Here is a 13,918-nt window from a genome sequence, read left to right as displayed (position 1 = left end):
AGCTGCATCCTGTAGTGGCTGCAGACGATTCAGATGTCTTTGTGATATTCCTGTGAGCAGTGTGTTACAGTTGTCTAGCTGGCTGGGAATAAGCATGGATGAGTTTTTCAGCATCATCTTAGGATAAAAGCCCCTTACTTTTACAATAAGTGATGAAACACTGTTTTGACTGTGCTGTTAATGTGGCTCTGGAAGGAGATGTCAGCATCCAGGATCACTCCAAGGTTTCTAGCCTGTGTGACAGTTTCCAGAGATAGTTGTGATAATTTAACAGAGATTTCCTGTCTATTAGTTTCTGCCCCAATAACCATGACCTCTGTCTTGTCACACCCAGTTATCAATATCATTCTAATGGTGTATTTATAGGGTTCACATCTTTGTGGGACAGGGAAATATATAATTGCATGTTATGAGCATAGTTGTGGTAGGACAAACATTAGCAGTAGAAAACATTTTTTTCAAGCTAAAATTCCCAAGAGGAACATTAAAATCACATCCTTTAATATATGATAAAAACCAGTCAAGTGCTGATCCAGATAGGCCAACCCACCTCTCAGATCTCTGCATTAAATATCATGATCAATAGTGTCGAATGCCGCACTTACATCCAATAGTACTCACATGGAAACTCTGCCATTGTCACAATTTATTCTCAGGTCATTAGCTACATTGACCAAGGCTGTTTCAGTACTATGGTTGGGACGAGAGCCGGGTTGGTAGAGGTCTTGCACTTGTACTTGACTTTTTCAACTATTTTGCTCAGGAATGGGAGGTTAGAGATAAGTCTGTAATTATTAACTGTCAAAGAATGGAGGTCTGGACCCACAATGCAGACAAAACACTGAATGGCTGTAGCAAAAACAAATGTTTATTTTACAAAGGTTGGAGCGGCTGGAGCGGGGCAGGAGTTGCTGCGTCTTGGGAGGTGTCCAGAGGTAATCCAGGGGAGTCTGCAGAAAGCGGAGTGAGGCCGGGTCAGGTGGAGTGGCGTGCGAGGTCCAGAAGGGTAGCGGCAAAAAGCAGGACCTGGAAACGGGGAAAACACACGGTCAAAACTGAGCTACAAAGCTAGCAAAAGAGTACTGAAAAATACTGAGAGCCAATGCACTATACCACTTAGGTAAGCTGACAATCTGGCGAAGAGCTGTGAACTGGACCAGGGTTATATGCAGAGTGGAGTGAAGGCGACTTGATTGCTGATGGCTGGCAGGTGGCTTGATTACCGACGGCTGGCAGGTGTGCAGGTGAGTGGTGACTTCAGCTCCGCCCAGCTCCAGACAGAAAAACACTAGGATCCTGACAGTACCCACCCACCAACGGGAGCCCCCTGGCGACCCCCAGGCTTGGCAGGATTAGCATTGTGAAACTCCCTCACCATATCAGGGTCCAGAATGAGGGACCGAGAGATCCAAGACCGCTCCTCTGGTCCATACCCCTCCCAGTCGACCAGGTATTGCAGCCCCCGGGGGGGAGGTGGGGGAACCGCCGGAGGGCAAAGGTCACTGCTTTGGACAGGCTTTAACTGGGAAACATGAGAAGTGGGGTGGATACGGAGGGATTTTGGGAGCTCAAGGCGGACAGCAGAGGGATTGATATCTTTACAATCTTGAATGGACCAAGGTAATGGGGAGACAGCTTCCGGGAATCGGTCTTGAGTGGAATATTTCTAGAAGATAGCCAAACTGACTGACCTGTGTGATATTGGGGAGCTGGGACACGGTGTTGGTCAGCTGCTTGTTTGTTCTTGGCAGAGGTTTGGAGGAGAATGGCTCGGGTCTTCTTCCAGATGTTTTGGCAACGACGGAGATGATGCTGGATAGAGGGAACCAAAAGCTCCTCTTCTGGAGAGGGAAACAGAGGAGGTTGATATCCAAGGGATTCTTCAAAAAGGTGACATACCTGAGGCAGAGCTGACAAGGGAATTATGAGCGTATTTGATCCATGGGAGGAATGAGGTCCAAGCAGAGGGGTTGGATGCAGTGATACAGCGAAGAGAGGTCTCCAAATCTTGGTTTGCCCGTTCTGTTTGTCCGTTGGTCTGGGGGTGATAACCAGAGGTTAAAATGACAGTGGCACCCAGGCCCTGACAGAAAGCTTGCCATACCTGTGATGTAAACTGGGGCCCTCGGTCAGAAACAATGTCTGTAGGAATACCATGCAGGCGAAATACATGGGTGGTAAGTAATTCTGCAGTCTCCTTAGCTGAGGGCAGTTTGGGGATGGCAATGAAGTGTGCAGCCTTGGAGAAGCGGTCAACTATGGTAAGTATGGTGGTATTACCTTGGGAAACTAGGAGGCCTTTGACAAAGTCAACAGTGATGTGGGACCACGGGCGACCAGGAACAGGTAGAGGACGGAGCAGGCCAGCAGGGGGTGAGTGGGATGCTTTGCCACGGGCACAGACGGAGCAGGCCTGGACATAGGCTCGGGTGTCCCTATCCATTGTCGGCCACCAGAAGTGGCGCTTGAGGAGGGATAGGGTTCGGTTGATTCCCGGATGGCAAGAGAATTTACTGGCATGCACCCAAGACCGGACAGAATCAGGGACGAATAGACGGTTAGGCGGGCCTCCACCAGGGTCCGGTTGGGTGCGTTGTGCTTCCTGGATCTGGGACTCAATCTCCCAGGTAATGGGAGCCACCACCTGGGAGGCTGGCAGGATGTTCTCAGGTCCAGTGGGGGTCTCCTCAGCGCTAAACTGCCGTGACAGGGCATCAGGCTTAACGTTGCGGGAGCCAGGACATATATACATATATATATATATATATATATATATATATATATATATGTGTGTGTGTGTGTATATATATATATGTATGTGTGTGTATATATATATATATATATATAATAAACAAATTACAAACCACATTGGATTGTTATTATTTGTGTAGTATATAAAGACATAAGAAATGTAACGATGTCATTGTTTATGCTGTAAGGATAAGGCATGTATCATTTCAGGATTTTATTAAAATAGAACAGATTATACACATAAGTAAGATTGCAAAAATAAATAATAAAAAAAAAAAAAAAAAATTAAAATATTCACACTTCACAAGAAAAAGTATCACTCTGTATTGCTACATCCTCCTGGGTAAAAGGACAGCAAAATACTTTATTTATTGAGTGATAATGCACATATTATTGCCTGACTGCTATTGCAGTTTACTACAGTCTACTAGGGATGACACCTTGATACTGTTCATGAGGATCTGGGTACTGGTCACATATTTTCCAGACACAGCAACTAGGGATAACAGCTGTTACCCTGTCCTAGTGCTCTGTGTTCTTACACAACAAACTGTCTGTAAGCTGCATAGCTGAACTGCTGCTTGATCTCCCTGGACCATCAGCCTCTGCCAGGATCTTATTCCAGATATGTCTGGCAAGGCGCAGCTACGACCCCCTCCTGCAAAATATTTGCTTCATGGATGCATGGATATGCAGCAGTTGGAAAGGACAAGGTAGGTTGACCTGTGGAGGAGCATCTGCTGCTGTCATTTCTATGATAAAACATAAGTCCTAGGTCACGCGTTGGACAGAGCTCCAGCAGGTGATGTGACTGTTCCAGGTCTAGTCTTCGAATTCTGGTCTGTGCAACAACAGATAACAAACACGAATAGATTAATTGAATTTTGTATTTGTGGTGTTGGTCAGAAAAAAAGGATAGTAATATGCTATTACAGATACCTGCTTATCTGCAATCCTTGAGCATGCAGATTTTTAACCTGTCAAAAGTCTTCTTCTCTGAGACTCCCTGTTCCTGTCCAGCCTCCCCGTTCTATTCCTCACACACTGTCGGTTGCTCTCCCTCTCCCACGACCTCCTCAGCATCACCTTCGCCTCAGAGCCCTCGTCTGGCCTCTGTGATATGAAGTGCTTGGCTCTGGAGTGTACTTGGAGTCAGAGCTAGAAATGCTGTCATCCTGGAAGCTCTAACATCCAAAATGTAATATGTGTGACTGATAGTAAAGGAAAACGTCAGTGTAGCTAGATAAGTGCTAGAGCTTTTTCATAGACATGCTGCTGAAAATATAAGATAATATATAATATAGAATACTTAAGCTGTATTAGTAGTATAGCTAACTTTGATGTTTCTAGCTTTGCCTGATATTTACCACAGGTGGCTACTAGCTAGCCTGTTATTGCATCTAACTGTATTTTCAACAAATAATTACCAAAGATACTAGCTTGACAGCATTGAGTACAAGCAAGTCATGTTGGTTGTTTAAATGGTGGTAATTTTTGATGTTATCTTACCTGTGAATGAGCAATTCCGTATTGGGATACCACAATGGCAATCTCCGCTACATTCCCGCTACGTACCACTTCATCCCTCTACTTCCCGCCTCGTCCTGCTACGTCCCGCTAACTCTACTCTCTCTTTCTGGTCAGCTCCAGAAGTATGCATTCATGTGTTTTGGGGGACTGGCTTTGAAGGATTCCCTGAAGGGAGTGGGTGGACAGTGTTCTGTCTATGTAATTGGGAATGATAGTGGGTCGCTTTCAGGGATATAGTGTGAGCTGTATTTTTTACCACTGAAAGAGAAAGTCACTGATGCAAATCAGCCAAGGTGAGAAACTCCCAATTTAAGAAACAATATACAACTGTTTGATGATGAGTGAATACCCAGATAGTGCCCCACAGCTTGTGGAGCAGGCCGGCATATAAACTGATTTGCTATAAAGACAATTCACTTTTTCATGGGACTAAACAGGTTCATTGCATTGTATTTGATTGTTTGCAATTAACCTAACATCACTTTTAACTCAGAAGATTGTGTTTTAATTTAGTATGAAAATTGTGTGGTGTAGGATCTGCACACATCTGGCCTGGGTGAAGATTTCTCTCCCACAGCAAACACTGTTGCTCAGCTGGCATGTGCACACACAGACATTGAAGGAGGCTTGAGTTCCTGCCCTTTTTCTTCCTCAAGAGAAAGTGCCCTTCTTCTGGGGTGCTTTTCTAAAAATAAATTATTACATATATTCCTGTTTGTGCACAGCTCCCTGTATGGGAACAAATATGTTCATTGAATAAAAAATCAAAATATCAGGTCAGAAGTTTAGTCTCTGGTTAGTGGTGATGCCCTCTCTACTAGTGGTGGGCGGATCGATCCAAATATCGATAGTATCGATACCAAGTCGGTATCGGTATCGGATCGATACTAGCCTGGTGAGATCGACTCTTTACTTTAAGTTCTGCTCTTGTTTGCAATGTTGCGGTTTCGGCAAAGAGGAAACAGCCAGGTCGCCAGACTCGCCGCTCCTGTGTCAGCGCAGAGCAGGCACACTTTGCTCCCCCTCCCCCCTCTTGTGTTTAGATGTTGCGCCGTCACGTGAGTCACGTGACGTGACTTAGACGCGCAAAGCAAACAATCAAGCAAGTTGCCGGCTCAGGTTCATCAGCACACGCACAGAGAAAATACAACAGAAGAATGGCAGAGAGGAAGAGGAGCGCCGTGTGGCTGTATTTTCAAGCCGAAAACGAGACAACAGCAAAATGTGGGATTTGTAAAAAGCTAGTCAGGTATAGTGGAAACACTACCAATTTATATAAACATATAAAAAACCATCCAAAAGAAAACATTATTTATTTATTTAAGATTTTTCTGAAAAAATTTGATAATAAAGCATTTTCTATTTAATTATAAACTTTGTCCTAATTCTGTCCTGGGTTTTAACTATTTAATAATAAAAAAGGAAACATCACAAAAAACACTTAAGGTCATGAAAATTAATTGAGATTTAGCAATTCAATGACTCATCCACCTTATTAATTGAAAGGTATCGGTATCGGTATCGGCGATACTGGCCCGTATTTACTTGGTATCGGATCGATACCAAAATATGCAGTATCGCACACCACTACTCTCTACCCACATCTCCTGCACAGCAATGAACACACAGTCACAGCTAGTGACGTCAGACAGGCAGGCAGCACCTCCCAGCGCTTCAACTTTTCCCATTGTGGTGGTTTTCCTTGGCCTGTGTTGAGGTGAGTGGTGATGAACAAGGGACTGAGCTGCCAGTGCCTGAATTTACAGCTAATAAACCAAAAGACAAAAACAAATATAGCTAACCTGTGTCTTGCTAATGTGCACACATGAGCTACTTCGCTAATGTAATAAATTAATTAGCTACGGTTAGCTCCCTTTCTCACTCTTTCAGTCCTATTAAAGAAAATAAATGTTCTCTAATATCATGATTTATCATGGTGGGCATACAGGCCGTTTATGCAAATGAGACGTTAACCAATTAAAATGCACCAATTTGCAAACATTGGCCAAGGCACTGCAGGTGAATAGGATAAAAAAAGTAACTAAAAGATATCACCACGGAACTTTGGGAAATCTTTGGGGAAATCAGATGCAAACAGATAGCGGGGAGAAAATCAAACACCACCTAAATGTGTATTTTGGATGTTTTCTTTCCATTAGTGTGAAAGAAAACATGTTATGGAAACAAAATGGACCAAAATCTCAAAATTGACCATAAAAAAACAATGTTTTTGCCTGTAGTGTCCTGCATTAAACAGTAACTGCATCATTTTGATTGAAGGCTCTTAATTGAATAACTATTCATTCTATTGGTTTGTTGTATGCTAATAGATCGTCATCAATGACCACAGATACATGGTACAGACAGCCCTCCCTCAAATGTGAAGGGAAGGAATTGCAGGTACATAGAGTAACTAAGTCCTTGTTGTCATATGCAAAAATAAATGAGTTATTAGTGGAATTCTTGAATCTAGCAGACTAGAAAACATGCACAATGTGGCAGTTTCCTCTGTTGTTGCCTGCTCTTGTGATAAAACTAGGAGTGGTGAATAGTAAAGAAGACCGTTGTCTCCGTGTGAACTGATCATTTTGTAGAAATGTGTTGAGTATTGAACATTTGCGTGAGTGTAGCAGTATTAAAATAAATCGGTAAGTAAGGCAGAGATGTACAACTACATTTAACTTTTTGTTTTAAAACATTTTTTTAATACATAATTGTGAGAGGGGCCCTTTTTCTCACCCTTTTTCTCACCCCTGCCCACCAAAATCTAATTAAGTACATTTACCATAAGTAATGCACTTAAATACAATTTTGAGGTACTTGTACTTAATTTGAGTGTGTATTGAGGGAAATATTGTACTTTCTACTCCACTACATTTATTTGACAGCTTTACTAATTAGATTGTCACTGTAGTCTGTAATTTGCACTCAGAGTTTGATGATTAGGACTAGGAAGATTAGGAAGAGAAAATCTGTCAAGCACAGTAACTCAATATCTTATAAATGTCATTATCATACCCTGAGCTCTAACTGAGGTAAGCTCCTGTGTTTTGGTTTCTCTTATTTGAACACAGCTGTTTAGTGACAGTAACGTTAGCTTGTCCAGAGTTGTTTGGTCCAGTACACAGCAAAGTTCATCCTCATTCTTCTTCTGTGTGATTTGCCTCTCAAGGCACTGTAGCCAGAACTGTAGACTTGAGACTGAGAGCCTTCATTTACTTGAGACATGAACGTAAAAGGTGAGGTGGCTCATAAATGTTTAATAAAACTCATCTGAATCTAGCTGTGCCTTTTAAAGCTCTAGAAAACTGTGAGTAACCTAATCAGGATACTCATGTCTCCATAACCTGTGATGCTCACAAGTCATTTTTTGCAAGTCCAAGTCAAGTCTCAAGTCTTTGGGCTAGAATCCAAGTTAGGACTCTTGTCTTTGAAGGCCAACTCCAAGTCAAGTCTCAAGTCTCTCATGGTTGTAACGAGTGTTCTATCATCTGCTGTATGCCAGCCAGCCTGTTTAAGACACTGCATTGCCATATCTAAGGAATTCAAAGCATGTACTGCATTATCATCACACATTTATCTATAAAGTTATGCATGATAATAAAGGAGGGAATGACAGTGAGTTTTTCAGACATCTCCTTAGTGTTAATATGACAAAAACATTTAAGAAATAGAAAATGTGCTTCAGTAGAGTGCAGAGCTCCACCAAGGCCAGTGGGATTCCCAGTGGAAGTAAAAGACTTTATGACCTGTGATCCTGGATCCAAGATCCATCTGGAAGACACCATCACATAGGCAATGACGTGTGTCACACTGAAAAACAATCATGCAGTAAAGAGTGGATAAATTAATCATGATCATTTGTAGAATGCTACATGAATTAGAACAACAGGCATATTACACTAGCTCTTTCTGGCAGCCCTATAAATGTGAATGTCTGTGACTGACTGACTGACTGACCACCATCAGTCAGCCAAATGCCACGTGACTGAGTTGTGAACTTACACTATTTGTCAGTCCCCATCGGCCATTGCTTTTTCAAAATGAACTGGCACAAACAGTTTGTATAGGAGGACGTTTAGCACTTTTTGGACAAACCGTGGTTATTTTCCATAGATGAGAGTTTACAGCAGGAATTAAAAGAGGCTGGAATGGCACCTTTGATCAATAAGTAAATAAATCTGTGTGTCTAAACAGAGAGCAAGACAGTTGAGCACACACACACACACACACACACACACACACGCTAGGAGAGAAGCTCCTCGCTGTAGATCATAACACAAGTGGATGGTCCTTTTAACTTCATTGTTGTATCAGACACAATGCCTTGCTTATCCAGGAACACATCAAAATCTCTACGTCATGAATTCATTCAGGTTATTATAAAGATCAGCTTTATGTGTGATTAAGAAAAGAACAGAGCGGCAGAATCACATGTTGACTGGCAGAGAAATGCGCCTCTGGTGTGATCCAGGCCACCGCTCACACGGCACAGTCATACTGCTCATTACTTCATACTTGGTCAACAACAGAAACAAAAAAAAAGAACAGCTTAACCAGGAATTCAACTGTATAAGTTTTCAACTATGTCCTCAATTTTGCACAGTCACCCTATGCAGTCCAGCTATATACTAGGATTTTAGGTTTTTACGTACTGAGAGGTATTCAGCCATGTTCAGTCAGTATATATTCAACTTCATTTAAATGAGTGTGGCTAATATAAGTAGCAGCAGCTTTGCGGTTCTATGGACAATAGTGTCCTTCTGTCCACCACTTTGGTCCAGATTGAATATCTCAACAAGTATTGGATGGATTGTCATGAAATTTTGTACATACATTCTTGGTTCTCAGAAGATGAATCCTACTGACTTCAGTGATCCTCTGACCTTTTCTCCAGCATCACCATGAGGTTGATATTTATGGTTTTGAGTGAAATATCTCAAAAACTATTGGATGGATTGTGAAGAAATGTGCTTCAGACATTCATGGTCCCTTCACTATAAATTGTAAAAACTCTGGTAATCCTCTGACTTTTCATCTAACACCATCATCAGATCAACATTTGAATGTGTCCAATTCTTTGTTTTATGACCTGCAGAACTAATGACCTTCCCATCAGCCTCAGCTGGATTCCAGTTAGTGCTGAATACCATATGTTCAATGCTAACAGCACCATCAAGCACAGCCTCAGAGAACTGCTGCCATAGCTGTGGACTCTTGATAGAGATTTTTGTAATCACTTAATGTTTGCCATGAAGTTGGAAGGGATATGTAAGAGTTAATATTTCTGTGGGTCAAGTTAAAACAGCTTGTACAGCTGCAAACATCTCAACTGCACTTGGGAGACATTTTTCTGGTAGGTCTGTGCCCAGGCTAATCTTTGGGTGAAAGGCAAATACTCCGCAAAAATTATGTTTTTAAATGTATCACCACTGAAGACAGAGTGTTGGAAACTTCTTTCATTAAATGAGTATTCAAATAGGTTAGTTGACCTTGTTGGGAATACTAATGTTAAGTCAATCAGAGACAACTCCCTTTCAGAATATGACAGTGTTCACTGACATCTGTGATTAAAGGTCTGATAAAGAGTATTGTGGGTAGGACCAGGTAAGTTTCACCTCCACACCAGGGAATGTATCCTATCTGTTCTGGTAGATTTCATTAGGCTCATCACGTAGCAGAGTACCACAAAATGACTGAGCAGGGATCATTTGGGCTCTGGTTCTTTCTGCTGGCTGTGTGTGCCCTGGTCTGGCCCAGTCTGGCTCAGGTCCCTGAGCCAGCGCAGTGCCTTGTCTCTGGGATCTACAGTCTGGTCCGGATGCTGGGGAGACAACCTGAGAAGAGCTGCTGGGAGGACTGCTTTGCAGAGCCTGACTGTCACATGGCTGTGGTGGAGAAACCGGTCAATGGCTCAGATCAGTGTCTGCTGGTCAGCTGTCTGAACCAGGGCAATCACTCGTACCCCAGAGATCCCAGCACAGAGATCAGAGTTTACCCCAAGAGCACCATTGACGACGGTAGGTTGGCTTCATATTTTCTACACTATACTGTGAAGGGCTGCACTGAAAAACTGATTGTCCAATATATCTGTCAATCAAAAGTGGTGATGAATGATTCCTGAGTGTCTAGTTCTTCTCCTCAAGAGTTCATGACCCGACTGTTTCTGACCTGCCTGCTGACTGCTTTCAAATGTTTCTATTCCACAGGATAAAGACAATTTTACAAGGAAGGTGGATATGGATTAGCTAATGAGAAATGTGAGTACAAACCTATATTCATTCTAAAATACTGATGAACATTAAATGAGCCACTTTTTCTGCTTTTCCTGAAAGAGAAAAAACTCAAATGACTAGTTTGTAACTTGTGTGCACAAACCAGGGGTTAAAGTGGGCCGCAATGATCCAGAATGGTGCATGTATTCCAAGTGGCTCATTGATATAGCTTTCAATATACATGCAGATTTGACAGTTAAATGACATTATGTCATGTTTGGGATACTTTAAAGATGTTAAATATTATTTTATGTAATTTTCTTTTTACGTGTACACGCAAATTGTTCTTTACATAACAACGAGTATAATATGTTGTAATGTTTTCCAGAGAGAAGTGACTGTTCATTAAATCCACAACAGTAACTGAATACAGGAGGTGTGTCAGTGTTAAACAACAAAAAGTTGTGAAACAAGAAAGTCTGGTTAGGAATGACTCGTTTGTGCCGTCTCTGCTTCTCCCCCAGTTCGCTGTTTTGAATTGATGAATTACAGCAGCTGCTGGTCGGGGTCTCCCACGTTCTTCTACAAGAGCACCAGTTTCAGGTGTGAGCGCTTCTTCAGTGGCTGCGGGTCCAACAGGAACTCATTTGAAACCCAGGAGGGCTGTGAAGCTCTGTGCAATGAACAGTTTATGAAATCTCTCAAACATTTTAACATCAAACACAATTCAAAACTCTTAGAACTTGACAAGTGTTCTCAGGTTAAAGGAATAGTTTGACACTTTTGGGAAGATGAGAGGATCTATCAGTCTCATGCTGCATTCATGTCATTTGGATGGTTAGAATCAGGGTCAGTTACCTGAATGATGGGTTTTGGCTGACATAAAGTGTCCATGCTTGTTTGCTTCTTCAGGCATCGTCTTACTATTTAGCATATTGGATATATCAGAGTCAGAGTTTCCCAGTCAGAGTGTGGGATGATTTGTATTAGAATGCAAACAAATAAGCATATTACCCTAGACATCTAAGTTGAATTGTCAATTAGCTAGCTAGCTATCAGAAGTAATAAACCACTTCTTTACCCTCTGGTTAAATTAACATCATTTCTTGTCACATCAGGAAGACTTGTGGCTTTTTATAACATGTAACTCCATCATGGAGGGAAACTGAAGACTTTTCTGTCTGTGTTGATTTATTCCTTCCATCCTTCTCCCATCAGTCTGCTGTTATTGGCCCAGAGAATTTGGTGGATGCCTGGGGGCAATTTCCCAAATTCTTCTAGAACATGAGGAGTACAAGGTGTGAGATATTTACCTTCAGCGGCTGTGGGTCTAATGGGAACATCTTTTCAACTGTGGAGGAGTGCAAAATGCTCAAACATTATCTCAAGGCACTTTACAAAGTGACCTCACAATATTATAGAGAGAAACCTGACAGTCCCCTCCACAAGCAGAACTCGGCAGTGGAGAGGAGAAACTCCTTTTTAACAGGAAGAAACCCCAGACATCCTGAGTGTCACCCACCCTGAGTCTCACAGAGACCCAGTCCAGGTGAGAGGAGCAAGATGGGGAGAGAGAAGAGAGAGAAAGAGAGACCAGGAACAGCTAAAAAAAACTGCTGCTAAAATTCTGATTTTATAGCCACGACATGGTCTGACAACATCACCAAACACATTTACTTGTAAATGATCAGTCAGAGAGAAAGTTAGAAGCTCATCCACATCTCTGTCAGCTGCTGTGTGGACTGGATGTGCTGCTCTGCCTCTCACTCAGTACAGTAAAGGCAGAGAGAGGTAGGGGCGGGGCAGTACTGGTGACGCTTCTTTATGGAAAGTAGCTATGGTTTGTCCTCATAGTCAGTAGATTTGTTGCTTGGTGCTTTATGAAAAAAATGTCACTGAAGAGTCTAAAAGTTGATTAGTTGCCAACACTGGAAAGGCAAAGCAAAGCTGGAAAGGCAGATCCAATCCAATCGATCACACTGCTGTAACCAATCTGGCTTCAGACTGAGATAGGACCGCCTACCCAATTAACATTCAGTCAAGAAATAAAGAAATACATAAATGTAGAAATAGAAAAACAAAAACATAAATAAATGTGGGAATAAATAAATAAATGTATAATTAAAAAATAATAAATGCAGAAATAAATAAGTGTAAAAACACAGAACTAGCATTTTCGTTACGTTATGTACGTTATGTATTTATGTATTTATTTGTTTCTACATTTATTTATACTTGTGTCATATTTGTCCCTCATAATTAAAGTTTAATATTCTGTAAATTTCTTCTTGTGCAATGTCCCAATAATTGCCTAAAGCAACTGTTCACTGTAGTTTTTTTATTAATCAAACAGGAGGAACTAGAGCATTTGTTGGGGCTTGTTCAGAGGCGGATTAATCTCCATTTGGTTCTGTAGTGAGTATTTGTGGCAGCAGGACAGTTTGTGTGAGACTGAGTATATTCTACTTTCTATTTTTTATGACCCCTCTCTTCTATGTCACTAAATTTCACTTCATCAATGAAAACCTCTGAATAAGTTTGATTGTTATTTGATTGTTAATTGATATCACGTGATTATTAATCTGAAACTGTTTCAGAGGAGTCATTTTGAAATAAAAACGTCTGTGATGAAATAAAAATGATATCCAATGGAATTCAGTTATGATGAAAATGAATGACAACTTTCAAATTTCATAATAATGAGTTTTAATAATGTTCATAAAACTATAGATCCCTGTTTAGAATTCAAAAGCACTACATAAACAATTCTGAATGATTTATAGCTATAGCTCTAAGAACATTGCAGTTGTTCATTAATGTTCAGTATTTGTTCTAACTTCTCTCATGAAGCCATTTTATGTTATTCCAGCTGTGTTGTACTATATTGTCGTTCAATAACTGTTTATTTTATTTGGTGATTGTACAGATTAAAAAACCAATTATTAGGTCTTTATACACTGATTATACAGTTAAATAAATGTTACTGTTATTTCACAAATTGTTCATTCATTTATGAATATTTATATTTTCTGATTTTACATGATTTATTTATATTAACTATTTGATAAAAGCATGCAGTTCAACTCTGTGCCACCAGAGGGCAACAGATCATTAGTGCCACAGGTGCTCAGCTCTGAGGCATCTATTAGTATTCCTTCGGGCTTATTATTATTCTTCCGCCAAATTTTGGGAAATTTTGAGAAAACCCCGGTAATATATACATCAAAACGTGCGTCTTGATCCTGAAAGAGGCGCTATGACTTTTGGTGTTAAAATTCCAATTTTTCCCAAAGTTATTCCCAAAATACTGGGAATAAATAATGCATTAGGAATGCATTGGAATTTTCTTTAAAAACCCACAAAATTTCACCTTTTTTCTACAAAATTTCACCTTTTTTCGTAGTCACCCAGCTCTCTCATAC

The sequence above is a fragment of the Seriola dumerili genome, unplaced genomic scaffold, assembly GCF_002260705.1.
Source record: "Seriola dumerili isolate Sdu_G_001 unplaced genomic scaffold, Sdu_1.0 BDQW01000036.1, whole genome shotgun sequence".
Classification (NCBI taxonomy): Eukaryota; Metazoa; Chordata; class Actinopteri; order Carangiformes; family Carangidae; genus Seriola; species Seriola dumerili.
Note: the sequence above shows the minus strand (reverse complement) of the source record.